Below are 26,728 nucleotides of genomic sequence, written 5' to 3' on the forward strand. Positions count from 1 at the left end.
AAGTTGGAAAAATGTGAACCATGTTTGTCCATGGGGTAAGTGGGGAAACCAAATTAATCTGCACAATGATTCAATACTCCCTGATAGACCAAGGCCTTGTGCTATCAATGGACCGAAGCAGAGAAGCTGGTATTCCACCAGTGTGTTTTAGGTGTTGTAGCAGCTGCAAAACCCTCCAAAATTTTGGCCTGCATCCAATTTCGGAGCCTTCCTTGGTTTTTCCTTGATGATTGAAAACACTCGAACTCATCCCATGAGCTTGTGTCGAGTCTTTACACCCTCTTTGTTTGACCATTCACAAGTCGTCTTTTAGCATGTTGGTTGCAATGTCATGCTTGCAGTCTTGTTATGGCTATGTTCAAGGTATGTCTTCGTGTGTACAAGTTGTGTTCGCTATGTAATCATATGTCGCACTCATACAAGAAGTTGTATGCAATGTCATGCAAGTGTCGTCACGATCATTCAATGATCTATCTCAAGTGCCACACTTGTTGCTCGCACCCATTAGTCAGTCACACTAAGCATGTTGTCTGGTTGGTTTGAGGTGTCTTATCGTCGAGTCATGTTGAGTGCGTGTTTGCAAGGTCATGTATACATGAGTTCACTTTCTCACACACTTAACCATTTTTCTAAAGATCTGTCAAACGAACCACCCTCCATCAACCAGACCTTCACTAAGCTGCACTGCACAGTCTTAGCCCTCGGTGACCAAGCATTGTTGCCTAGAATTGTGCAGAGCTTGAGGATACCTCCCACGAACTCTGCACTACATAATCTTGGAATCAACATGGATGACTATCACCCAGTACAACATAGAAGTTGCCCAAGAAGTTATCTCAATTTGTGCTTCCCGCAAGCCTATCCATGAAGCCTCCCATTGGTCAACCGAAGAATTTTAGTGGGAAGTGACCCCGGGCTTCACTCCTCTCAAAAATTGTGCAGAAGTTGTCAGCCTACTTGCCTGCACCGATTGAAGAAATTGTGCATACAAGAGGGACAGGAACACGCTGCTTGTGACTGCACTGTCTCTGGAAATGGTGCAATTTTGTTAGGCAATCTGCCTGTCGGCCAACCTCCCACTCCTCCTGAAACCTGCGCTGTTTTCTTGGGCTATCCACTAGCTACCCGACACCCTGCTCAGCCTGGAAACTGCCCAGACATGTCTTACATGACTGCCTCCCAGATCTACGCAGTTTTGTCCAGAAAGCTCTGATAGCCTACTCCCAGTTATCACTGCCAGTGCCTCTTGCTGCCTGCTCTGCCTTCCACAGAAAAATTGCACAATTCTACCTCTCAGCTGAGCTAGATCCCACAAATGTCACTTCTTTCCTGGACTTCTCAACCTAGCCTTTCAGTGACCTCTGCACAGTTGTTCCCGCCAGTGCCCCGGAGCCTCACATCACGACCTAAAATGTGCTCTGTGCAGTTTCAAAAGCCTTGTCCTCTCTCCCTGTCACCTACACTCAAAAGTGAAAGATGATGCATCATGGTAGACTAGGGGATTTTTGGATTTGATGTCGTCTCATCATGAGTGATTACAGGTACATGTACGTGGATGAGACATGGTGTGACGAAGAATAGGATGAACAAGGAGTGCATGATAGGAGACTTGTTCGCGAATGGATGAACACATGAAGCATGCCAAGTACCAGCGAAGGGGATACATGCACATGCAACATCAAACGAACTCCAAGACCATCGAAGAATCTGCACACATTGTCATGCGGTGAAGCTATGATAGACTAAGAGCACACTCATCATTTAGCAGCACTACAACTCGACATGGACACCACCATTAGCATGAACATACCAACACTATGATGTCGAGTCATGTCATGAGTCATCTCGAACACATCACTACTGTGGGCCATACCGCTGTAATCAATGTAATGTAACATGGAAGTCCAAGAGACCCACATATGAAGTTGAAGAGTCATGTCAGTTGAAGAGTCATGTAAGTCAAACAGTCATGAGGGAAGTCGAAGAGTCACAAGGGTCAAGTTCACCCTTGGCTATATATACCCCTCATTTCTACATGCAAAAGACTTTTTCACCTTGGCTCCTCCCACATAGCCTTAAGATTCTGTAGTCTTTTCTTTAAGGAGTTAGCAGTGGCTCCAATGCCCCATTATTGGGGTTAGTGATGTATGGTGTATGGATGTGTCTTGGAACTTTCGCTTAATTCAAAAGCTTGTTAACAAGCCAACACATTTTCACACATGTATTGTATTAGTGTGTAAGACTATTCTTTGGATGGTTGTAATGCATGTTGCTTTAACCTGTACTACAATAGTTGAACTATTTCGGTTATTTTAGTGCATATGCTGTTGAAAATGTGTTGTATCAGTTGTCAACATTGTCTCGCCCGAGTTGACTACTCCATCGAACACTCGACATATTCATCCTTGTAAACTTGTTATAACGACCATCACACTCGTGTGGACTATTCCACTGGGTGTTGTACGTGCTATATATTCACTTTGTGTTTGTGACTGTCGCATTTGTGTGGACTATTCTGCCGAAAGCTACGCATGTCCTGTTGTGTTTTGTGTCTCTAACTGAGTTGGGACTATTCCCTTTCGACTTGAGACTCACTCTCACCCTCTCCTTCTGTAGTGAAAGAACTTAGACACAAGTTACAGTAAGCACTCATCACGCACACTAACCTTGTTGTTTGAATACTAAGTATACCACTCTTACGTGCTGAGAAGCAATAGCTAAGGCATATCTTTAAGATCATTGCAACCGAACCATCATACTGGACGAGACTCCTACACTAAACAATGTGAGGTCAAGTTGAGACTTCATATCGAGGATATCCCCTGAATGTTGGCGGGTCCAGCACCGTCAACAGGACAACAACATAATTCTCCACAAATTGTCTTTCTACTTCGAATCAAAATTCACAGCTTATATGAATTTTGAGGGCTTCAATTCTAAATTTTTTGAAATTTTAAAGCTACAATTGGCCCAAAAGAGTAACCCATCTTCATGCATTTCCCCAAAGTAGTTTCTTTCTTCTTATCGTGCATCAATTGCAAGAGTGGTATGATCTAATGTTGTTGAGCATATGGAGAATGTAATTTTGTTCCTTGTTTTTCAGGTTGAATAAAATATGATTTTTCCTTCAAAACAAATCTCTTATACTTGACATCTAGGATCATTTCTGCTTATTTTTTCTCGTATTTATGGTGATAGGCATATTTATTTTGGAATAGGGCTTCTAGAATTTTAATTTAATTATCAATGATTATTTGGTGGATGGTATGGATTTCACTTTATGGAATATTCTAGAATATTCTTAAAATGTCATATGATCCTGTGTCATATGAATGTGAGTGATGGTTTTTTGGCATGTGGTATAGTAAGGGTATTGGCTCATGGTATTGTAAGAAAGCCTATTTAAAGTGGAATGGATATCAATGGTAAAGGGGAGATTGTAACAAAGTTTGTTTAAAGTAGAATTAATCTCCATGATAAATTGTTAGCAATCTTGTTTAAAGTGGAATGAATCTTGTTAGGATATTCTGACACATAGGAAATATTTAAGCATAACTTGGTCTAGTGTAGAGTTAGGTAAAGTGTGTTTCTTTACTATGTAGATTTTCAACTTACAATCCGATGGTCATGATATGTTCTAGACATGAAGTGATCTGACAGTTCATTCTCTCCTCGGTGTTACTGACACTTGATCCATGGCTTAACACCCAATTGGTCCATGATCTCTATTTAAAGAGCATGGAGGGTCATTTATAGGGTAACCATTCATGATATAAGCTTATGTAAATTTTCATTCTTTTATTAATAAATTTCCTAAAGTGGCCGCGTTGGCTTAGGCCGTGGACTGTTTCCCTCTTTGAGGGTTTTAACCACGTCAAGAATACTGGTGATTGATCTGTGATCTATTTTTGAGCGGTGTCTTTTGGTGTTTTGTCTGAGGAACTTACCTTGTAAATTCCTACATGGTATTGGAGCTATTTGAGGGCCACATCCGTTGGTGATCCAAATCTGAAGCTGACACAACTGCATCCGACTGTCGTTTCCTAGATCTACTATTTCTGACTGCTTTCGGGCGAAGAGGACTTCTCTATTGTGTTAGAAGTATATGTTCCAGTGAGGAACCCCTTTCGTTTCATGCGAAAAGGTTTCTGGTAGCCCTAGCTATGTAATTTTTAAGATCTGGAGGTATACAGTCTTTATTTGTAGTTCTAGCTATTCATCTCTCTGTTTATTCAGTTCTCTCTTTTTTATTACCGGATCTATACTTTTCATTTCTATGTATTCTCTTTGCCCTGTGACTCTGTGCGATCTGGGAAAATCAGAAATAGAAAGGAAGGATTTTTCTCATGCATATGCTCTTTTCCGCCGCGCCCTAGTGTGATCTCAGAAAATCAGAAACATCGAGGAAAATATTTAGTTTCTGGCTAAAGCTAACTTGAAGCCGTAAGGTTTGTCTTTTTTGTATGTCTGTGTTGGGTTTTGTGGTTTTCGTTTTGCAGGCAAAAAAAGAGCTTTTTCAAGTAAGCAAGCACCCCAAAGCTTCAGCGATTAAAAAAATAAAAAAAACCCCTTTCTCTTTTCCAAAAATTACTAACCTTTTAAACTAGCTCACTTGGTCCAAAGTTACTTTATGAGAATAGAGGTTTTGAGTTCCAAGTCTTTCTTTTTGTTGAGTTACTTTTTCAAAAAGCACATGTAACTTATGTTTTAAAGTTACTTTATGTAAAAGTGTTCTCACCCATTATAAAAAGTGAGTCACTTATAATTCTAAAGTCTCTTTATCTTTTATTTAAGTTACAATTTAGTAGGTGGCTCATAAAGTACCATTGTAAAAGTGACTTTTACTTATTTATAAAAGTGAGTCACATAATTTTTTTTTAAAGTGAGCTAATTAGATTAAGTTTGGAAAGGAGGGGGATTCTTTTTTAAATATAACATTATCATTCATTTCCACACATTCATGCACTTTGTCGGCATCTTCAACAACTTTTCTTCAAAAAACCATAAATTCCTCATCCGGAAGCTGTTTTCTTAACTATTTTTTTTTAATTAGCCTAATTTTTCAAGATCTTTCCATTAGAACACTTATTTTCAGCATATACAGCTTCAATTTTTGTTAAAATGGAAAGTTCATTCCAAGTTATTCTTGACAACACCAACTACTTCCAATGGTGGTCCTACATTGTGGATTTACTTTGAATTAAAGGTCTTTACAGAATAGCCTCAGGCCAAGAAACCAAACGTCAAGATGAAGATAAGGCAGTCAAATGGGAAAATAGGCAAGATCAAGCACGTGGGTTGACAGGGATGTCTATTTCTTCATATCTTAGATTCCATATCGCAGAACTTGATACTCCTAATGAAGCAATGAAACAACTCACTAAAGTTTTTGGAATTAAAAATGAAATTATAGCGCATCAACTCGAAAATGAGTTGCTTACATTGGACCCCAATAATTTTTCTTCCATTGAAGATTTTTTGTCCAAGTTCAAGACCCTTAGACTTCTCTTCAAAGGTGTCAAGGTTAAGAAATAATATGGTAGCCTTATCTATTCCATTCTCACTAAGTTGGGACCAGCCTACTCTGTGTTTGTTTCCACCTTCCATTCTACTAGAGAAGCCTATATTTCTCAAGGACAAGACTACAAGTCCCCCTCTTTTGATGCCTTTTGTGATTCTTTAATAAGAGAACAAGAAAATCTCTTATATCTTAGTCTTCTTCATCTTGGAAACTCTTCTAAGAAAGCCTTAGCCACCCAGCAGTAACCAAATTCAAAGAATCCTAAGAAGAAGTATCCTAAAAAGAATGATCCTAAACCAAACAAGGGTCCTAAGCAATTTCAGTCTCAAAATGATAAGGAAAATAAAAACAAAGGGAAGAGGACTGATAGACATTTCCACTTTTTTAATCGAGATGACCACTTAGAATCCAAATGCTTTAAGAAAATGGAAGCCTTGGAAGCAACAATGAAGAAGCATAACATCCATTTGGAGCACTCTTCAACTTCAACTTCATCTTCAGGAATAGCACTTTCTATATGTGGTTGTCAAGCATCTCGGTCTAGTTATGCACTAAATGTGTCTTCTTCTTCTCATCCTCATGAGTGACTCATTGACTCTAGAGCTTCTTATCACATGGCCAAAAACAAGGCCATGTTTTCTTCTTTAAATGATTGTAACACCAAAAATATATATGTTGGTGATGATAGATCTCTTAGTCTTGTAGGGACTAGAACTATTCATCTAAACAATGGTCAATTTAATGATGTATTATGTGTTCCAACCTTATCTTGCAACCTTCTATATGTATATCAGATAACTCATTCAGGTGAAGGTAAAATTGTTGAATTTTCACCTCACGATGTTGTAATTAAGGACCTAAGAGATCCTAGACAGATTTTAGCTACTGGCATTAATGATGATTCTACAAGGTTGTATAAGTTTAACAACTCTGGGTCATGAAATATTCCCTCAGTATTTGTGGCTCGTAATGATGAAGTGAGCAAACTTTGGCATGAGCGATTTGGTCACTTAAACTATCGCTCCCTTAAGAATCTATGTAAAGAAAATATGGTGACAAGTCTTCATATGGTATCTTGTAGAGATGGTGTTTGTTCTGGATGTGTACTCGGAAAACATCATCAGGATAGTTTTGAAAAACATGACCCTTGGCACGCCTCAGCCCCTTTACAACTTGTGCATAGTGATTTATATGGTCCACTTCCAGTTATTTCATTCTCTGGCTACAAGTATTTCTTAACTTTCACTGATGATTTCTCCAGATGCACTTGGGTATACTTCTTAAGACTCAAGAGTGAAGTATTTAACATGTTCTTGGCCTTTAAGGCCTTTGTCGAAAAACAATATGGACATCAAATTCTTAAGCTAAGATCTGATAATGGCGGAGAATATGTTAAAAACAAATTCATCAACTTTTGCATTGAGAATGGAATTCAAATGCAACATACTGTTCCATATACTTCACAACAAAATGGTGTAGCTGAAAGGAAGAATCACACCTTAAAGGAAATGGATAATTGTATGCTTCAATCTAAAGGACTTAGTCTTAATTTTTGGGTAGAAACAATTAACTGTGCAAATTACATAGTAAATCGCACTCCTACTAAGGTTTTAAAGAATATCACTCCAGAAGAAGCATGGAGCTCAATTAAACCAGATGTAAGTCACTTTTGTGTTTTTGGAAGTGAAGCATGGGCCCATATTCCAGATGAGAAACATAAAGCTTTAGAACCTAAAAGTGAAAAATGTATTTTTGTTGGATATTCTGAAGATGTCAAATGATATAGACTTATTCCACTTAAGTCCAAAAATGTTATCATTAGAAGATATGTAAATTTTGCTGAAAATATATCGGCCTACAAGCCTAGTTCGGCGAATGTGCCACCTCTCTCTATCCATTCTACTTCTGAAAATATTTATTCTTCAGATGATGACAGCGAGGAGGAAAATCCTCCCCCACCTTCTCAGGATCCTCCTTCAGCTCCTCAGCTTCCAAAATGGGTCAGTGCTACTCGAGATGCAACAGGTGCTCTTTCTGGTGATCCTACAGATCAACGACGTACACGTTCTCATTTCAATAGAGCCTCTTATTTACTGGCTCAAGCTTCAGCGAATTATGATCCTGACAGTTTTGCTGAAGTTTTAGGCCATCTAGATTGGGACGCAGCTATGAATGAATAATATCGTTCATTATTGGGAAATGATACATGGGATCTTGTTCCTCTTCCAAAGGGATGAAAACTTGTTAGATGCAAATGGATTTACAGAACCAAATATGGACAAGATGGAAAAGTTGATAAACATAAATCTCGTCTTGTGCTAAGGGTTTTTCACAAGTTAAAGGCATTGACTATACTGAAACCTTCTCCCCTATTGCCAAAATGAACTCTATCTGCCTTGTTCTTTCCCTTGATGCCTCTTTCAAATGGGAAGTCCATCAGATGGATGTTAAATCTGCCTTCTTGCATGGGGACTTGCATGAAGAAATCTATATGGAACAACCTACTGGCTTTATACAAACAGACTCCAGCCTTATATGTCGACTTAAGAAATATCTTTATGGTCTCAAGAAAACTCCTCGAGCTTGGTATGCCAAAATGGATAGCTTTCTTTTAGATACTGGCTTTTCTAGGTGTCATTTTGATAATACTATCTACACCAAGAAAGAGGGTAAGTCTCTTATCATTCTTGTTCTTTATGTTGAAGATCTTATCCTTACTAGTAGTGATCCCAACCTTATAAACCATGTGAAGTCCACCCTCAAAAAGAAGTTTGAAATGACAGACTTAGGACACTTGCATTATTTTCTTGGTCTTCAAGTCTTGCAAACCAAGGAAGGTATTTCCCTTTCCTAGTCCAAGTATGCTTGTGATCTTCTACGGCACTTTCACGTGGAAGACTATAAGCCAACCCCTTCTCCCTTTCAGTTTGGAGCCAAACTTTCAGTCACTTGTACTTCCCCTGAAGTTGATGTTACCTTATACCGTCGACTTGTAGGAAAACTTTTGTATCTGACCCATACTCGTCCTGACATTTCCTTTGTTGTTGGTCTTATTGCTCGGTTTATGAAAAACCCACATGAAAGTCATTGGAAAGCATCTAAAAGAATACTTTGTTATGTTCAAGGTACAATTCAGTTTGGGATTCATTACAGTGCAGAAGCATCTCCTTTATTGGTTGGTTTCACTGATTCTGATTGGGCTAGTGACGTTGATGATCGGAATTCTACTACAGGTTATGTGTTCACTCTTGGTTCAGGACCTATTACATGGGCTTGCAAGAAACAAAGTGCCATTTCTTTTTCTTCAGCAGAAGAAGAGTATCGTGGTGTCATAGAAGCTAGTAAGGAAGCCCTGTGGCTTCGTCAGATCCTGTCAGAGTTTGGCTTTCAACAGCAGCATCCGACCACACTTTGGTGTGATAATCAAAGTGCCATTCAACTATGCAAAGATCCAGTCCAACATCAGTGCAAAAAACACATTGAACTGCACATGCACTTCATTAGCAAGCTCATTCATGACCATGTTCTTGAAGTGCAATATTGTTCAACAGATGATCAAGTTGAAGACATCTTTACAAAGGCTCTCACAGAGGCGAAGTTTACTAAACTTCGATTTATGGTTGGAGTTCAGGAAGTTGTCACTAAGGGGGGATAAGCTCTAGTGCCTCCTTCCTTCTACTATTATGTCATATTTGTACATCCTTCAATCCTATCCCAATTTGTTCTTAAGGGGGGATGTTAGGATATTCCGACACATAGGAAATAGTTAATTATAACTTGGTCTAGTTTATAGTTAGTTAAAGTGTGTTTCTTTACTATGTACATTTGTAACTTACAATCCGAAGGTCACGATATGTTCTAGACATGAAGTGATCCGATGGTTCATTCTCTCCTTGGTATTATCGACACTTGATCCGTGGCTTAACACCCAATTGGTCCATGGTCTCTATTTAAAGAGCATGGAGGGTCATTTGTGGGGTAACCGTTCATGAGAGAAGCTTATGTAAATTTTCATTCTTTTATTAATAAATTGCCTGAAGTGGCCACGTTGGCTCAGGCCGTGGACTGTTTCCCTCTTTGAAAGTTTTAACCATGTCAAGAACACTGGTGTATTGATCTGTGATCTGTTTGTGAGCGGTGTCCTTTGGTGTTCTATCTAAGGAACTTACCCTGTAAATTCCTACAAATCTCCATTGTAAGGGGAAATTGTAACAAAGTCGGCTTAAAGCGGAATGAATCTCCATGATAAAGGGAAGATATATGGATATCTATTGAAGTATCTCAAGCTGCTTTCCCATCATTTATTCCCTTGTTGCTTGCATATCATTTATTCCCCTAAATTTTTTTGCTTGCTATAAATTAAGATTATATCTAACATTATTCCTTTCAATAATCATCTACCTGATTTAAGGCACCATCAATTTCTTTCTATTTTTGAGAATCTAAGCAACATAAGAACCCTATAAAGAAGAAAGAAGGGAAGAAATAAGAAAGAAAAAACCTAATAAGAAGGAAAATCTAAAAGAAATGAATATTTGCATCTTATTAATAATTTTGTTACATATTTATATGTTTAATATATATTAATTATTATTATTATTAAATTATATGTTTAATATATATTAATTATTTTTATTATTAAATTATATATTTAATGTATATTAATTATTTTTATTATTAATAATACAAAATTATAATTAAGTTGATTTTTAATTATTTTTTTTGTGAATATAAAATTTATCTATAATTAATAATAATTTAAAATAAAATTATAATTTAGTTAATTTTAAATTATTATTATTATTAATTTCACCCCTTTGAAATTGTTTAAATGTATTTTAAAATAAATAATTATTTTGATGTAACTTTTTTACCTTATCAGTTGGTGCACGAAGTGTTGTATAGAAAGAACAACGACAGAGGCACATGATTAAGAGAAGGTCTTGCATTATCTGCATAGCAGACCAGTCAGGGGCCACTTCACGGGAAACACCATTGCACACAAAGTCAAATGAGCTGGTTTATACTAGCCCACATAATTCAAGGACACACATGCCTATGCCTGCAAGTGCCCGGTCTATCAGCGATACACCAACAGAACACGAAGGTCAGTAGCCCCGCTGCACCCTGTTGCACTGACTGAACCATTTTAACAGTGGGACCTGGACATCATTGGGGAAATATTCCCATATTCATTGAAATATAATTGCTACATCCTGACAGCTACAAATTATTTCACATGGTTGACAGAAGTAGTTCCTCTTAAGTAAGTGAATGACCAAGAAGTCATCAGCTTCCTCAAACAGAACATCATCTCATGATTTGGCATTCTGGTATCACTTGTTTTTGGCAATGCATCTTACTTTTTTTCTTTAAAGATTTATGATTTTGCATTGAAATATGGTATCGTGCTTAAACACTCAGCTAACTACTACCTGCAGGGAAATGGTCTTGCTGAATCTACAAATAAAAACCTTATCTCCATTATCAAGATGACCATTTACTCTAAGCAGCGTAACTAGCACTCCGCTTTGATGAATGCTTTATGGGCTGACCGTGTAACACCCAAACCCTCTCTGAAAACTTCACCATACTTCCTGGTTTATGGGAAAGAAGCCATCCTTCTGCCAAACATCTACTTGCCTGTGCTCCAATTGTCCCAAGAATCCCAAGGCAAGCCTTGTCTGCTAGTTCAGCGTAGGATGGATACACTTCACAAGTTGCAGGAAGAAAGGATGAAAGCAAAAGAAAAATTCACACTCCACCAAAACCGTATCAAGAGATGGTTCGACAAGAAGTCTGCATGGAATACTAACTTCGATGTGGGTGACTTAGCCTTGAAATGGGACAAACCCCATGAAGACAAAGGAAAACATACGAAGTTTGAATCCCTGTGGATTGGTCCATACACTGTCTAGGAAAAGATTGGCCCACACACGTACCATCTGCAATCACTTGACGAAAGGATTGATAACCTTCCTGTCAATGACCAAGACTTAAAGCACTACTTTCAGTAATCTGGGTTTGTGCCCCGCGCCATGTACATAGTCTATTTACTTCTTGTTGTCTTTTCGCTTTGCTTTGCTATTTTTGCTTTTCTTTGTTTTGTTTGCTTAATATCATGCTATTTTTGGTTTTGTCAATAAGTGCTACCCTCTATTGAGTTCTGGCTTTTGAATGAGTATGTGGCTGAGATCTAAAGAGTCTTGTGACACTGCAGCACTTGTTCAACCCTGTGTCTGTCTTCTCTATGCTTGGTTATAACCTTCGGCTGATGAAGTCTTGACGGAAAATACAAGTCATATGTAAGGGGATCTATGGTCCAACCATGAACTTGTGTCCACACTGGGAAACCCCATGTTTGTACTTAGCCTTCTTCTCTATGTTTTCAAGCCCATCCAATTAATAGAAACGGAGAAGGGGAAAATCTAAACGAGAAAACCTAAATCATAGGTCTTACATGCTTCTCTAAACAAACAACCTCTTTTGCTCTCAATAAGTCAAGATCCCTCTTCCACCCCAAAAATAAATAAGTGCCTATGCACAGTCCTTTTTAAAAACATACAAAGGCAAAAGAAGAGAAAGGCTTCCTGCACAGAGAGGTGAAGCATGCAACTCCACCAGGTATTGACCATGCTCGCTGGAAGTGGAGCAATACATGTGTTCCTACATGACTCCGTCAGGGTATTGTCTAGGCCTGCTGGCAGCAGAGCAACACTAGAGATGAAAACTTATACTATGAAAATTTTAAACTCGTGAGCCAAACTACCGTTCCCGATTTCGAAACACTGTGATTAAGCTGAAACTTATTGTGTGTTCAACTGAGTTGCCAAAAGGTGAACCATGTTTGTCCATGGGGTAAGTGGGGAAACTGAATTAACCCACACAACGATTCAATGCTCCCTAATAGACCAAGGTCCTGTGTTGTCAATGGACCGAAATAGAGAAGATGATATTCAACAAGTGTGTCGCCAAGTGTTGTAGCGACTGCAACACCCTTCAAAATTTTCGCCTACATCCAATTTCGGAGCCTTCCTTGGTTTTTCCTTGATGATTGCAAACACTTGGTCTCATCTCATGAGCTCCTGTTGAGTCTTTAAACCCTATTTTCTTGACCGTTCACCGGTCGTCTTTTAGCATGTTGGTTGTAATGTCATGCTTGCAGTCTTGTTCTGGATATGTTCAAGGTCTGTCTTCGTGTGTACAAGTTGTGTTTGCTATGTAAGCATTTTTCGCACTCACACAAGAATTTGTATGCAATGTCGTGCAAGTGTCGTCACGATCATTCAACGATCTATCTCAAGTGTCGCACTTGTCATTCGCACCCGTTAGTCAGTCACATTGAGCATGTTGTCTGGTTGGTTTGAGGTGTCTTGTCCTTGAGTCATGTTGAGTGTGTGTTCGCAAGGTCATGCATATATGAGTTCAATCGCTCACACACTTAACCATTTTTCTGAAGATCTATTGACTGGACCACCCTCCATTAGCCAGACCTCCACTGAGCTGCACTGCGCAGTCTCAACCCTCAATGACCAAGAATTGCTGCCCAGAATTGCAGAGAGCTTGAGGTTGACTCCCAGGCAGTCTGCACTACGCAATCCTGGAATCAACCTGGTTGACTGTCACCCAGAACAACACAGAAGTTGCCCAAGAAGCTATCTCAATTTGCGCTTCCTGCAAGCATATCCATCAAGCCTCCTGTTGGTCAACTAGAGAATTTGACTGGGTAGTGACCCTCGGCTTCACTCCTCCCAAAAATTGTGCAGAAGTTATCATCTTGCCTTCCTGCACTAATTAAAGAAATTACATAGACAAGAGGGATAGGAACCTGCTGCCTGTCACTGCACTGTCTCTGGAAATTGCAGAGTTTTGTTAGGGAGTCCCCCTCCCGGCCGGCCTGCCACTCCTCCTGAAAATTCACAATTTTCCTAGCACGCTGCTCAGCCCAGAAACTGTGCAAACATGTCCTGCACATTGTCTCCTAGATCTGCGTAGTTTTGGTCAGTAAGCTCCCGCAGCCTGCTCCTAGCCTCTCTAAAAATTTGTGCAGTTTTCACTGTGAGTGCCTCCTGCTGTCCACACTGCCTTGCCCGAAAAAATTGCGCAATTATTCCTCCCAGCTGAGCTAGATCCCGTAGATATCACTACTTTCATGGACTGCTCAACCCACCCTCTTAGTGACCTCTATGAAATTTTTCCTGACAGTGCCCCGAAGCCTCGCATCCTGACCTGAAATGTGCTCTATGCAATTTCAAAAACCTTGTACTCTCTCGGTCACCTCCACCCGAAAGAGAAAGATGATGCATCATGGTAGACTAGGGGATTTCTGGATTTGATGTCTTCTCATCATGAGTGATTGCAGACACAGATACATGGATGAGACATGGCGCGACGATGAATGGGATCGACAAGGAGCGCATGCTAGGAGACTTGTTCTCGAATGGATGAACACATGAAGCACGCCAAGTACCAGTGAAGGGGATACATGCACATGCAAAATCAAGCGTACTCCAAGACCATCGAAGGATCCATACACCCTCTCATGCGGAGAAGAAGATATGATACATTAAGAGCACACTCATCATTCAATAGCACTACAACTCGACATGGACAACACCATCAACATGAACATACTCGTATTGTCATGTCGAGTCATGTCATGAGTTGTATCAGCCACATCACTATTGTGGGCCATATTGTTGTAATCAATGTAATGTAGCATGGAAGTCCAAGAGACCCACATACAAAGTTGAAGAGTCATGTAAGTCAAACATTCATGAGGGAAGTCAAAGAGTCACAAGGGTCAAGTTCACCCTTGGCTAAATATACCCCTCATTTGTACATGCAAAAGAATTTTTCACTTTGGCTCCTCCCACATAGCCTTGAGAGTCTATAGTCTTTTCTTTGAGGAGCGAGCAGTGGCTCCAACGCCCCACTATTGGGGTTAGTGATGTATGGTGTACAAATGTGTCTTGGAACTTTCGCTTAATTTAGAATTCTGTTAACAGGCTAGCACGTTTTCACACATGTATTGTATTCGTTTGTAAGACTATTATTTGGACGCTTGTAATGCATGTTGCTTTAACCTGTACTAAGATAGTTGAACTATTTTGGTTGTTTTAGTGCATATGCTATTGGAAATGTGTTGTATCAGTTGTTAACATTGTCTCGCCCGAGTGGACTACTCTGCCAGACACTTGAAAGGTTCATCCTTGTAAACTTGTTATAACGACCGTCGCACTTGTGTGGACTATTCCGCTGGGTGTTGTACATGCTATCTGTTCACTTTGTGTTTGTGACTGCTGCATTCATGTGGACAACTCCGCCAGAAGCCGCACATGTCCTGTTGTGTTGTGTGTTTCTAACTGAGTTGGGACTATTCCCTTTCAAATTGAGACTAACTCTTACCCTCTCCCTCTCAGTGAAAGAACCTAGACACGAGTTACACTAAGCACTCTCCAGGCTCACGAACCTTGTTGTTTGAAGACTAAGTATACCACTCTCATGTGTTGACAAGCAAGAGCTAAGGCATATCTTTAAGATGATTGCAACTGTGCCATCATACTGGATGGGACTCCTACAATAAACGGTGTGAGGTCTAGTTGGGGCTTCATACCAGAGAGATCCCCTGAATGTTGGGGGTCCAGCACCGTCAACATGACAACAACATAACTCTTTACAAACTGTCTTTCTACTCTGAATCAAAATTCACAGCTTATATGAATTTTGAGAGCTTCAATTCTAAAAATTTTGAAATTTTAAAGCTACATTTTTCCCAAAAGAGTAACCCATCTTCATGCATTCCCCCAAAGTAATTTCTTTGTTCTTATCGTGCATCAATTGCAAGACTGATATGATCCAATGTTGTTGAGCATATGTAAAATGTAATTTTGTTCCTTGTTTTTGAGGTTGAATAAAATGTGATTTTTCCTTCAAAAACAATCTCTTATACTTGACGTCTAGGATCATTTGTGCTTATTTTTTCCCGTATTTATGGTGATAGGCATATTTATTTTGGAATAGGGCTTCCAGAATTTTAATTTAATTATCAATGATTATTTGGTGGATGATAAGGATTTCACTTTATGGAATATTCTATAATATTCTTAAAATGTCATATGATCCTGTGTCATATGAATGTGAGCGATGGTTTTTTGGAATGTGGTATAGTAAGGGTATTGGCTTATGGTATTGTAAGAAAGCCTATTTAAAGTGGAATGAATATCAATGGTAAATGAGAGATTGTAACAAAATTTGTTTAAAGTAGAATGAATCTCCATGATAAATTGTAAGAAATCTTGTTTAAAGTAGAATGAATCTCCATGGTAAAGGGGAGATTGTAAGAAAGTCGGTTTAAAGTGGAATGAATCTCCATGATAAAGAGAAGATATCTGGATATCTATTGAAGTATCTCAAGCTGCCTGCCCATCATTTATTCCCCTAAAAATTTTGGCTCGCTACAAATTAAGATTATATCTAACATTATTCCTTTCAATAATCATCTACCTAATCTAAGGCACGATCGATTTCTTTCTATTTTTGAGAATCTAAGCAACATGAGAACCCTATAAAGAAGGGAAAAAATAAGAAAGAAAAAACCTAATAAAAAGGAAAGTATAAAAGAAATGAATATCGACATCTTATTAATAATTTTGTTATATATTTTTAAATGTTTAACATATATTAATTATTTTTATTATTAAATTAAAAATTTAATATATATTAATTATTTTAATTATTAAATTATATGTTTAATTTATATTAATTCTTTTTATTAATAATAAAAATAAAATTAATATAAAATTATAATTAAGTTGATTTTTAATTATTATATTTTTTATTAATATGAAATTTACTTATAATTAATAATAATTTAAAATAAAATTATTATTTAATTTTTATTATTATAAATTCAATCTTTTAAAATTATTTAAATGTATTTTAAAATAAATAAGGTATTTTGATGTAACTTTTTTTAACCTTTTATTATCCTTGCCGCGGGGCAGTGGATATACGCATTCGATAATGCGTTGAAATTCAATTAGGTAAGAGTTGACAAAATATTAGACATCCATGTTATAATGTTAACCTTATAAAACAAAAAGAAATTAATTTTTTTATTAATTTTTTTTCCTAAGCTTCTGATTGGTTATCTGTCTTATTGTGTAATTATTTCCGCGCCGCCAATTGGATGGATAGGACGGGTACGGCGACCAGTGTGTCAATTCATCCTTCACTAGATTGAATGCGTTAGAATCTCCATTACTGAAGCATTGGTTTGAGACCACTTCGATTTGAGAATGGATACAACCTGTGACGCCCAGGATAGAAAGAAAGAAAGAAAGAAATTATTTTAACGTCCACGAGGCTAAAGATAGCCTATGGGACAGATTTCTTTTTCATCTGCTTGATGTATTCGGCCCTTTTTTTGTGAAGCTTCACAATAAATGCTCCCGTCTTCTCGACAAACCCCTCGCTAAATAGATTATCCCAAGACCTAGCTGCCAGCATATCTGCATAACTTTCCCTGTTGTCTTTGAAGGCCTCACATTCTAAAATGAAATGTTTTTCTGTTTCCACTTTTCCGGAAGAACAAAAAATGCATACCCTTTCCTCCCACACTTCCTTTGGCCTTTTCCAGCGCCCTGTTTCACAACGGAGTTGATGAGAATTAGTCCTTAACTGAGCAATAAGAATTTTGGCTCTCCAAGAGATATTGGCCTCTATGTATGCTTTTGGTTGATGATTATGAGTGGGATTAAACACTTCAATATCATAATTTTTCTTTCTTCCTAGCTCCTTCTCCCAAGTACGTTTGTGGAACTTTTCCATAACAAAAGCTTTTATCTCTTTGCTGTTTATGGGGCACGCGTTCAAGCAAATATCCCATTTACTAAACCATTTGTTATTTTGTTGCATCCAAGTTTTTTTGCTCTTGCACAATCTATCATTAAAGACAACCTTAGGCCATCTACCCTCTTCCATTTGCTCAATTTTTTTAAATAACTTATGACTCGCACCATAGCAATTGCTTCAATAGGAGCAGCCACTGTTTCACTTAACAAGATATCATAAGGCACTGCACTTTTAAACTTAAATTTGTTTGTAATCAAACACTTCTGAATTTTCTCAATTTGTCTCCACTGTATGTCGGAAGTACTGCTAGCCCACAGTTCACAACCATATAGAATCACTGGAATCACTAGAAGCCCAAAAAGAGTTTGAGTGGTCTTCCAGTCCCATAACTCTGCCTCTCTACACCTATTTTGAAAAGCATAAAATGCTTTCCAACCCCCCAAAGTTCTTTTCTTTCTACAACCATTCCAGCTTAGATTTTTGTTGAAGTCAACTCCGAGGTATTTGTATTCCGCAACTTCTTCCAGAATGTTGCCTTCAAAGTAGAACTTATGTTGGTTATGTTTTCTTTTCTTAGAGAAGACCACTACTTTCGTTTTGCTGATATTGACTTGCATCCCCACACTTCTACAAAAATGCTCAAGGGATAGTAAGTGCTCTTGCAAACCAAGCGCCGATTTAGCAATCAGAATAAGGTCATCTGCATACAAAAGAAGCCTTATAACAAACTTGCACAAATAGATACCATCACCCCTTGCGAATTTAACCACTCCTCAAGCTTGTCGATATATAAACCAAAAAGGGTAGGAGACAGTGGGCAACCTTGCTTGACCCCGATATCGCTTCTAAAACTTTCAGAAATGCCTGCCGAAGTTCTAATTTTGACTTTCACCTCTTCATACAGCCTATGCACAGCTGCTCTCAAATGTTTAGGAACCCCAAGTTCCTCCATTCTTTGCCAAAGTTTATCCATAGGAACAGAGTCAAATGCTTTTCTGAAATCAACAAAGCAACAAAAGACTTCTTCCTTATTCTCCCAAACTTTTTCAATGATGTGCCTTAAAGTTATGCAATGATCAACTGTTGAATTCTTAGGTCTAAAACCTACTTGTCCTTTAGCACGATTATTTCTTTCTTCTGCCCACTTGCTAATTTTGTTTTCTAGCATGCTTCCAAATAGCTTTGCAAACAAAGGGTTTATCATGATGGTCCTATAATTGGAGGGATTATTGATCTCACCGCTCTTGAAAAGAGGTATTGCCAAACTAGTTGTCCAATCTGTGGGGAGCCCTTGTTGTATGATGTTTTTGAAGATTTTTGTAATGTGAGGTGCAAGGATCTTTGAGCCCCACTTTAGATATTCTGCTTGGAGTTCAGCTAAGTCTTTTGCTTTTCCAACACCCAACTTCTTGATACCCATCTCTACCTCTTGTACCGTGAAGAGTTTAGTATCCGTGTTGACCAAGGGGGGAGGGTCAACCTTGGGAACCTGCTCATAGAGTTGTCTTGCATAGTCAAACCATTTAGAAGTTGTAATATTATTTCCAATTTGTATCTTTTTCGGTTGGAGCTCCTTCCAAAATAATTTGGGATTATTTTTCCCAAGGAAGATTAGTTCTTCCCTCCTTGAAACCATGAAATCAGCTTTTTTCTTGCTTAATAAATGCTTGTAAGATTTGAGCTTTATGTTGTCCTTGTTTGACTCTTTCCAGATTCTCCTTGCCTTTTTGCATTCCTCGTCAAACCAAGCATTAACCGGAAAGCAATTTGTTTCAGACTTCTTAATTTTTGTTCTTTTGCACTTTGCAAGTGCGCATTGAATTAAATGTGTTAATTCATGATTGTGAAGGCTGTGAATTGTAATTTTCTCCTTCTCAAAGAGCCTCTCTAACGTCATTTTGAAGGTATTACAATTTTCTGGGGTCAAAAGAATTCTGCCCTGTGGGAGATTTTGTTGGACATGCTGAATTTTTGACTCTAATTGTTTCTTTCCAATCCAAGAGAAACATAAATAAATTGGCTTGTGATCTGATTTCAAATCCCACAGCTGATCTCCAACCAGAACTTCGTCCATTTTCTCACACAAACCATGCGAGCAAATTACATAATCTACCACACTTGCTCCATTGTAAGTATTGCAAGTGAAATTACCGGACTTTGCCCATCTAGTCAAGCCATTACAAATGACTAAATCAAAGGCCCCACATAGAGTAAGTAATTGTTCACCAAAGAGATTGCAGCCCTTGTCCTCTGAAATTCTTTCCCACTGATGATTGCTTTCTTCTGTAAGCCAAATAGGGTCACAATCATCTTTACAACAAAGAATGCTAGCTTGCTCACTTGCAGTCCTAGCATTGAAATCACCCACTATAAGGACTTCACCTAGCTGAGAATATGTTGCAATATCCTCTTTTAAAGCTGCAAATGGATCTTTGTGGTCAAGCCCTCTACCTTTGTAGATTTTTGAAACCTGTGGCGCAAAATAGCATGCTGCAATTCTGATGTGGTTTCCATTTTCTGATATTTTAAACCAAATGAATTGCTTATTTGAGTCTTCTTTTTCTAACTGAATGAGACGACCTTCTTTCTCCCTTACTAAAACCATGATACCCCCGTGCCCTTTGCCATTTCCTGCTACCTTGTTCCACACTGCCATCTTCCAGTATCCTTCAAACAAAGGTGTCTTGCACCCTTCATGCTCATGTGTTTCTATGAGGCAAATTATGTCTCTATTTTCCACAATAGGCCCTAACCCAGGTCCTCATCTCCATGGGTAACCTCTGCAGTTCCAACAAACTAATCTCTGATAGTACACTGAATCTAACTGATAAACGGAACGGATGTTTTAAAGAGTTCAAGGCAAGTTGCTTATTTAGTTAACAAGATGTTTATATATTTTATTTATATTTAATTATTACATTTTTCTTCAAATGTAGATGGATACAATTTAATTCTATAATATAGATTGTTCATACTTATTTTTTGAGTAGATTCTCACTTTTCAACCATTTTTTTTGGATTATTTTTTTCATTATGATATTTGGTATATATTTTTATTTGTCATATAAATATTATATATATTTTTAGTTATCATTTAAATATTATATATTTTTATATTAAAAATATATTTTACCAATAAATTCTGTCCAATATTAGTGCATCAAGATTATTTGTTTCTAGTTATTATTAAATTTTCCAGAGTACTCTAGTTGTTAAAGGTACTATTATTAAATTTTCCAGAGTACTCTAGTTGTTAAAGGTACTATTTCTAATCCGCACCACTTTAGTTGTTAGAGGTACTATTCCTAGTCCTAGGTCATTAGCAGTGTTGTAGGACCACTGAAGAACAATTTGTTTGCCCATTCATGTATGTCTTTGATGCTAACTTAACTATACTTAAACTAAACAATAGTATCTACAATGTAGCCCTTATTCAAATGTGTCGATTATTTTATACCTTTTAAAATTCAATAACTAAACTAAACTTTTAAAATTCAATCGCTAGCTATACAGCTCTGTTTATATAATTGTGTTTTGTTTTTCTAAATAAAATTACTCTATTAACATGAAAGGGGTAAAATTACATCTAGACCGTAGTAAAAAACAACTGCCCTGTAGGAGCGGCAGAGAAAAGCAGACACACTGTCCATGATAGAGAGCTTAGCTGAGAACTAGAATTCAAATCCCACGCAGGGGAGCAAGTATTGACCTTCTTACTGTGCTTGCAAAAATTCAAAGAAACATGCAGATTGAACCATATCTTGCAGGTGTGAATCCATTTATCCGCATGAACCAAAAAATGCCCACTATTATGGGCCGCATTACAATTGACAGAAGCAACAGAGAGAGATCTACACATCTGGACACTCTTCCACAATTTTGCACCAACCAAACTCAGGAAGTTCCCTAGCACGAGCCGCTTCAGAATCATCGCTGGCGCGAACAGCAGCAACATTAGAAGGACCAGGAGCCGCTGTTTCCATCACCACGTTCGAGGCGAAGTGAATTGGGATCTCCGGAACCTGCAAAGTGAGAGGATTCTGCGCAGAGACAGAGGCAGGGCCCTCTTGTTGGGCGCTGGACTCGCCCACCGCCTGGGCTTCTTCATGAAAAATCACTGAGATATGGGCCGTTATCCTTGGACGATTCTGAGTGCAATTGAATGAGAAAATCACAGAACCGAAAGAGGGAGACGGCAAGGAGTCTGGAGGGTGGTGGCTGGGGAGATGGAAGCGCCCCCTCCCACTACAAGTGTGGGGGTAATGGCTGGCAGAAAGTTCGCTGGAGAGGGAAGGAGAAGTGGAGGTCGTGCTGGAGGGCGCACGCCGAGGAGTTCCCCTGTGGCTTCTCATCCTATGGGCATCACAAAGACCGCAACAACTCTATTAAAACAGGACCGCTCACCCATCGCCACCGAGCTTAGGCTAATCAAAAAAGCATCCAAACGAGGGTAGGAGACCTCCAGAAGACACCAGGGAAGAGACGCGGGCGGCTTCTCAAGATTCCCTGAGCAGAACCAGATCCACAAGGCAACAGACCAAGACAGACTATAACCATACCAGCAAAGCACCAGAAACTCCAGAACATTCCCATAACTGAACCTGTATTTATCATACTCCATCCTGCCTCGAATGGCACCCATCATAACTGCTGCATTGAATAGAGCCGAGGCATCACTCAGTCCAGAACGTGCGAAGGCGGTAAGGAAATCGGTGGACAGGCTGTGCAGATCAAGGCCACCTGAAGTGAAACAAATGCACCCATTGATCCCCGAATGCCAAGGTTTAATCTGCGTCAGTTGATAATCCATGTGGTACAGGGCAGGCAGGTGTCGTCTCACCTTGCCCCAACCCTGTCCCATCACTTGTCCCAGCTGGCTAGACACTCGCATCTGGGGGTTTATATCACTGTGTTATTTACTTTATCTCCTTTTTATTTATTATCACTGTATCTCTTATCTATATTTAGGATCATTTGCGCTTATTTTTTCTTCAATATCTAAAGCAAAGAAATGAGCTTCACATTTGTGCTTATGTTTTCATCGTGCTTCACCCAAATTGTTTATAATGAAGAAATCACAAATATGTTATGTCTATTGCTTCCATTAATACGCATGCACAGGCTCTCTGGAAGTTGGATGAACATAGTCAGAAGGGAATAATCATGCTCCACCAGGGAATGAACTCTGCAAGTTTTCCAATCCTTTCAGCAAGTTCCAGTGAGATTTCATAGGCAGGCTTTTGAGTGGGATTAGCGATGTCGAAAATCTTGACAACTCCATCATGCTTTTCTTAGAGAATTTGAGATCAAATTTGATGTAAAATCTGCTTTCTGTACAATCTGCTTTCAGTAACAAGTCGTTTCAATAACCACCATTGCTGCATTCCCCTTCCTTAACTAACTCAAAATTATAATCTGTTTCAAGAAAAACGAAATAAGTTGTGAGTAGAGATGCGCAGAGAGAAATGGACCTCTTTGCCGCTATCCACCTTGGAGATTTTGAAGGCCAAGTGAAGGTTGGAAATTGCATTTAAAAGAATCTCGCAATGGAAGCGGACAGTGCATTTAAAGTTGGGAGAATTGTAGATATAGCTGCCTGTTAGTCACAAAGATGCTCCTCTGAAAAACTCAAAACTCTTGTTATTGTAAACATCATCGCAACATTTAGCTACAGAATCCTGACTTCTACACCATGCTTTTAGATACAAAATCGTAACTTCTTCAAAGAAATGAGAAAAGCTATATGTTTTCCTGGTAGCTGTTATGACAATAAAGTTCTCAAGATGGGGCAAGATAGAATTTGTGAACTATGATTACTTAATGTTAAAGGTCGTCTGAATTGTCAAAGATGTGTGTTAATTAACTTTTCTTGTTCTTTTAAATTAAATCGTAGTATAATTTTTTATGTTGGTTATGACAAGTTTTAAAAGTGAAAGATAGACTTTTCTAGCCTTACTCGTAAAGTTGTGAGTAGAGATGCGCAGAGAGAAATGGACCTCTTTGCCGCCAAATTAGTCCAAAATGCTATCCACCTTGGAGATTTTGAAGGCGAAGGGAAGGTTGGAAATTGCATTTAAAAGAATCCTGCAATCCTGCTATGGAATTGGAAATTGCATTTAGAAGAATCTCGCAATGGAAGTGGACAGTGCATTTAAAGTTGGGGGAATTGTAGATATAGCTGCCTGTTAGTCACAAAGATGCTCCTCTGAAAAACTCAAAACTCTTGTTGTTGTAAACATCATCGCAACATTTAGCTACAGAATCCTGACTTCTTAAAAGAAATGAGATTTATAATTTATTTAAAGATAGAAAAGCTATATGTTTTCCTGGTAGCTGTTATGACAATAAAGTTCTCAAGATGGGGCAAGATAGAATTTGTGAACTATGATTACTTAATGTTAAAGGTCGTCTGAATTGTCAAAGATGTGTGTTAATTAACTTTTCTTGTTCCTTTAAATTAAATCGTAGTATCATTTTTTATGTTGGTTATGACAAGTTTTAAAAGTGAAAGATAGACTTTTCTACCCTTACTCATAAAGAGTGATATAAAAACTAAGAAACATAACAAATACAAAATTCTTCTTGTATTTAATACCAGAAGAGTGTCACACATTCATATAGATGTAAAGGATATTGAATATAATTGTTTTTTAAAGATAGAATAATAAATTATAATTATAAACACATTTCCAAAACACCACTCATGAGTAGATATAATTGTATTGTTCACATTTACATGCAATTAATTATAAAACATTTATATACAATCAACAACAAAGATTTATGTACAAAGAAGCATATAACCACTACTTTGTTACAATAGACTAAGATGTGGAAGAACTTTGACCTTCACAAATGTTGTTGCCACTACTTTGTTACAATAGACTAAGATGTGGAAGAACTTTGACCTTCACAAATGTTGTTGATAGTAGCAGTTGTACTACCCAACAAATGTGTTAGATTTGATTGGAATTTGGGAATGGAAGTAGTGCTCAAAAAAGTGTCTTTGATGTTTTGCAATGTGCCTAGAATGCCCATCATTGTAGGTCGTCCTTGAGGAGATTCATTTGTGCAAAACAAACCCACATTTATCAGTGCACTGAGACAATTGAGATCTTTATCTTCTTCAATGCATCTATTAGTCCTCGTTAATAGATCCATGTGCACCACTTCTTGTACTTGGTTTGGAAAACTACTACCCACCCATTTGTGCAATGTCATTCCTTCTACAAACATGTCATGGGTGGGCTTCTTTCTAGTGAGCATTTCCAATAGCACTATTCCATAGCTATAAACATCGCCTTTGGTTGTAACTTGTCCTCCCATTCCATATTCTGCATTCATAGATCCCCGTCTTAAGTTTTTTAATTTAATTGAAAATGTTAAGTAAACATAAGAAAATCATAATATTGCGTCATATGGGATATAATTTAAATAATACCTAGAGGAATGTACCCGATAGATCCTTTGATTGCATTTGTGGAAGTGAGAGCTCCATCTTCATTATTTGCAAAACATATAGTAGCAATGCCAAAGTCTATTAAATATGCAGTCATATCTTCACCCAACAACACATTGTTGGGTTTCAAATCACAATGAATCACTTGCACAAAGCAATGATGATGGAGATATGTCATGCCTTGGGCAATATCTATTGCTATATTCAACCTTTGAATCAAATTCAAACAACTTTGTTCTCCATCATCGGGATATAACCACTTTTCTAGGCTTCCTTTTGGCATAAATGGAAATATCAAAGCTTTGATTTGGAGATCTGAATAGCAAGTTATGACCCGAATCAAATTCCGGTGTCTAACTCTACCGAAAACTTTGCATTCTCTATCAAAACTCTTTTGGGCCCCTTCATTTTATACATTGAGAAGCTTGACAACAACCATTGTGCCGTCATTCAAAATCCCTTTGTACACTTTTCCAAAACTACCAATTCCTAACAAGTTTGCATCACTAAATTCATTTGTTGCAATGGCGAGCTCTGCATAGGAGATTCTTCGATGCCCCACATTTAATGATGGAATAGTGTCTCTCTGAATATTTTTCCTACAATTCTTTCTCCACAAGATTGCAAGAAACAAACACAATACAACAATTGCTACAACAACAACCGGTATGATAACTCTTTTGAGATTCAAAACGCTTTTATGTTTATGAGCATAGCACGGTGGTAGATTTACCCAAGGTCCACATAGACCAAGATTTGCCATAAATGCTGTGGTGCCAATCTTTTTGAAAACTCCTTCTTTAGGGACTTCCCCTGACAACTTGTTAAAAGAAAAATTCAAGTGATGGAGCATTGTGAGATTTGCTAGTGATATAGGTATTCCACCTGACAAATTGTTGGAGGAGAGATCTAGGTCTTCAAGACTTAGAAGTTCACTGATTGACACTGGAATTGGACCTTCAAGTGCATTGTAAGAAAGATTCAGATATGCTACTTCTTTGCAGCTTCCGATGATAGTTGGAATATAGCCAGTTATTTGATTTGCCGAAATATCTATGGCTTGAAGCTTATCTAACTTTCCTAGTTCTAAAGGTACATGGCCACTTAATAGATTGTTTGACAAGTTGAAATAGAAGGCTAAATTTGCAAGGCCTACAAGCTCTTCACCTATGTGACCACTAAGCTTGTTGTATGATAGATCAATTATTACGTAAATGTGAAAATGTAAACATGTATTCACATGCGGCCATTTGTTATTTCACAATTTGCATGGTAATTCCATAACTGTACTAGGTAGATATGAAATGATAAACATAGATTTAGACATGCAACCTATTTAATATTTAAAATTCAGTTCATTGATGTAGATGACAAAACGAGAATATGTCAAGATCTTTAATTTATGAACATAATACTAGTACAACCATACTGTTGAGGTATTGTTACTGATGTCAAAACAATGGTTAAGGGTGGCCTTGAAGTCAGAATCAAACCCTAATGTAAATCAATATTTTGGTGGAACCATCCAAGAGGCGCCACATGTCACCCTCCAAATATGTGGCCAGTACTTGCAAGTGAGATGGACCAACTCTCGAGTGCCATGTGGCACCCTCCGACTGGCCACAATATTTTACCAATTAAATATGGGGGTTGAATCCCTGACCTCGATGGAAATAGGTTGATAATCCATTGTTACATTGCAATTGGAGCTCAGGTTTGTTAAATGTGGCATGGAATATTTAAACAATGGTTTATGTCATAGCACCAAGAATGGGGGGTATGCGGGTTGAACCTTGGGATCCCCCCACCAACCAATAGTCTTATTATAAGACTGCCAACCAACTATGACAACAGGTTCGTTGGTGTAAAAGTCATGTATTGTTATATAAATC

At 38.1% G+C, this 26,728-nt stretch overlaps 1 long non-coding RNA gene across 1 annotated transcript; it reads right to left on the bottom strand.

Moving 5' to 3' along the window:
- Positions 1-24,087: 24,087 nt before the first annotated feature.
- LOC149185339 (uncharacterized) lies at positions 24,088-25,973 on the bottom strand. Its single transcript, XR_016257374.1, has 2 exons — positions 24,819-25,973; positions 24,088-24,711 (listed from the first exon to the last, which is right to left on the bottom strand). It is a non-coding gene; the product is annotated as an uncharacterized LOC149185339 (long non-coding RNA).
- Positions 25,974-26,728: the final 755 nt, after the last annotated feature.

This window comes from Pinus tabuliformis, chromosome 3_2 (genome assembly GCF_031772625.1).
Source record: "Pinus tabuliformis cultivar Carrire ecotype Pingquan chromosome 3_2, CPIR1, whole genome shotgun sequence".
In the NCBI taxonomy this organism is placed as follows: domain Eukaryota; kingdom Viridiplantae; phylum Streptophyta; class Pinopsida; order Pinales; family Pinaceae; genus Pinus; species Pinus tabuliformis.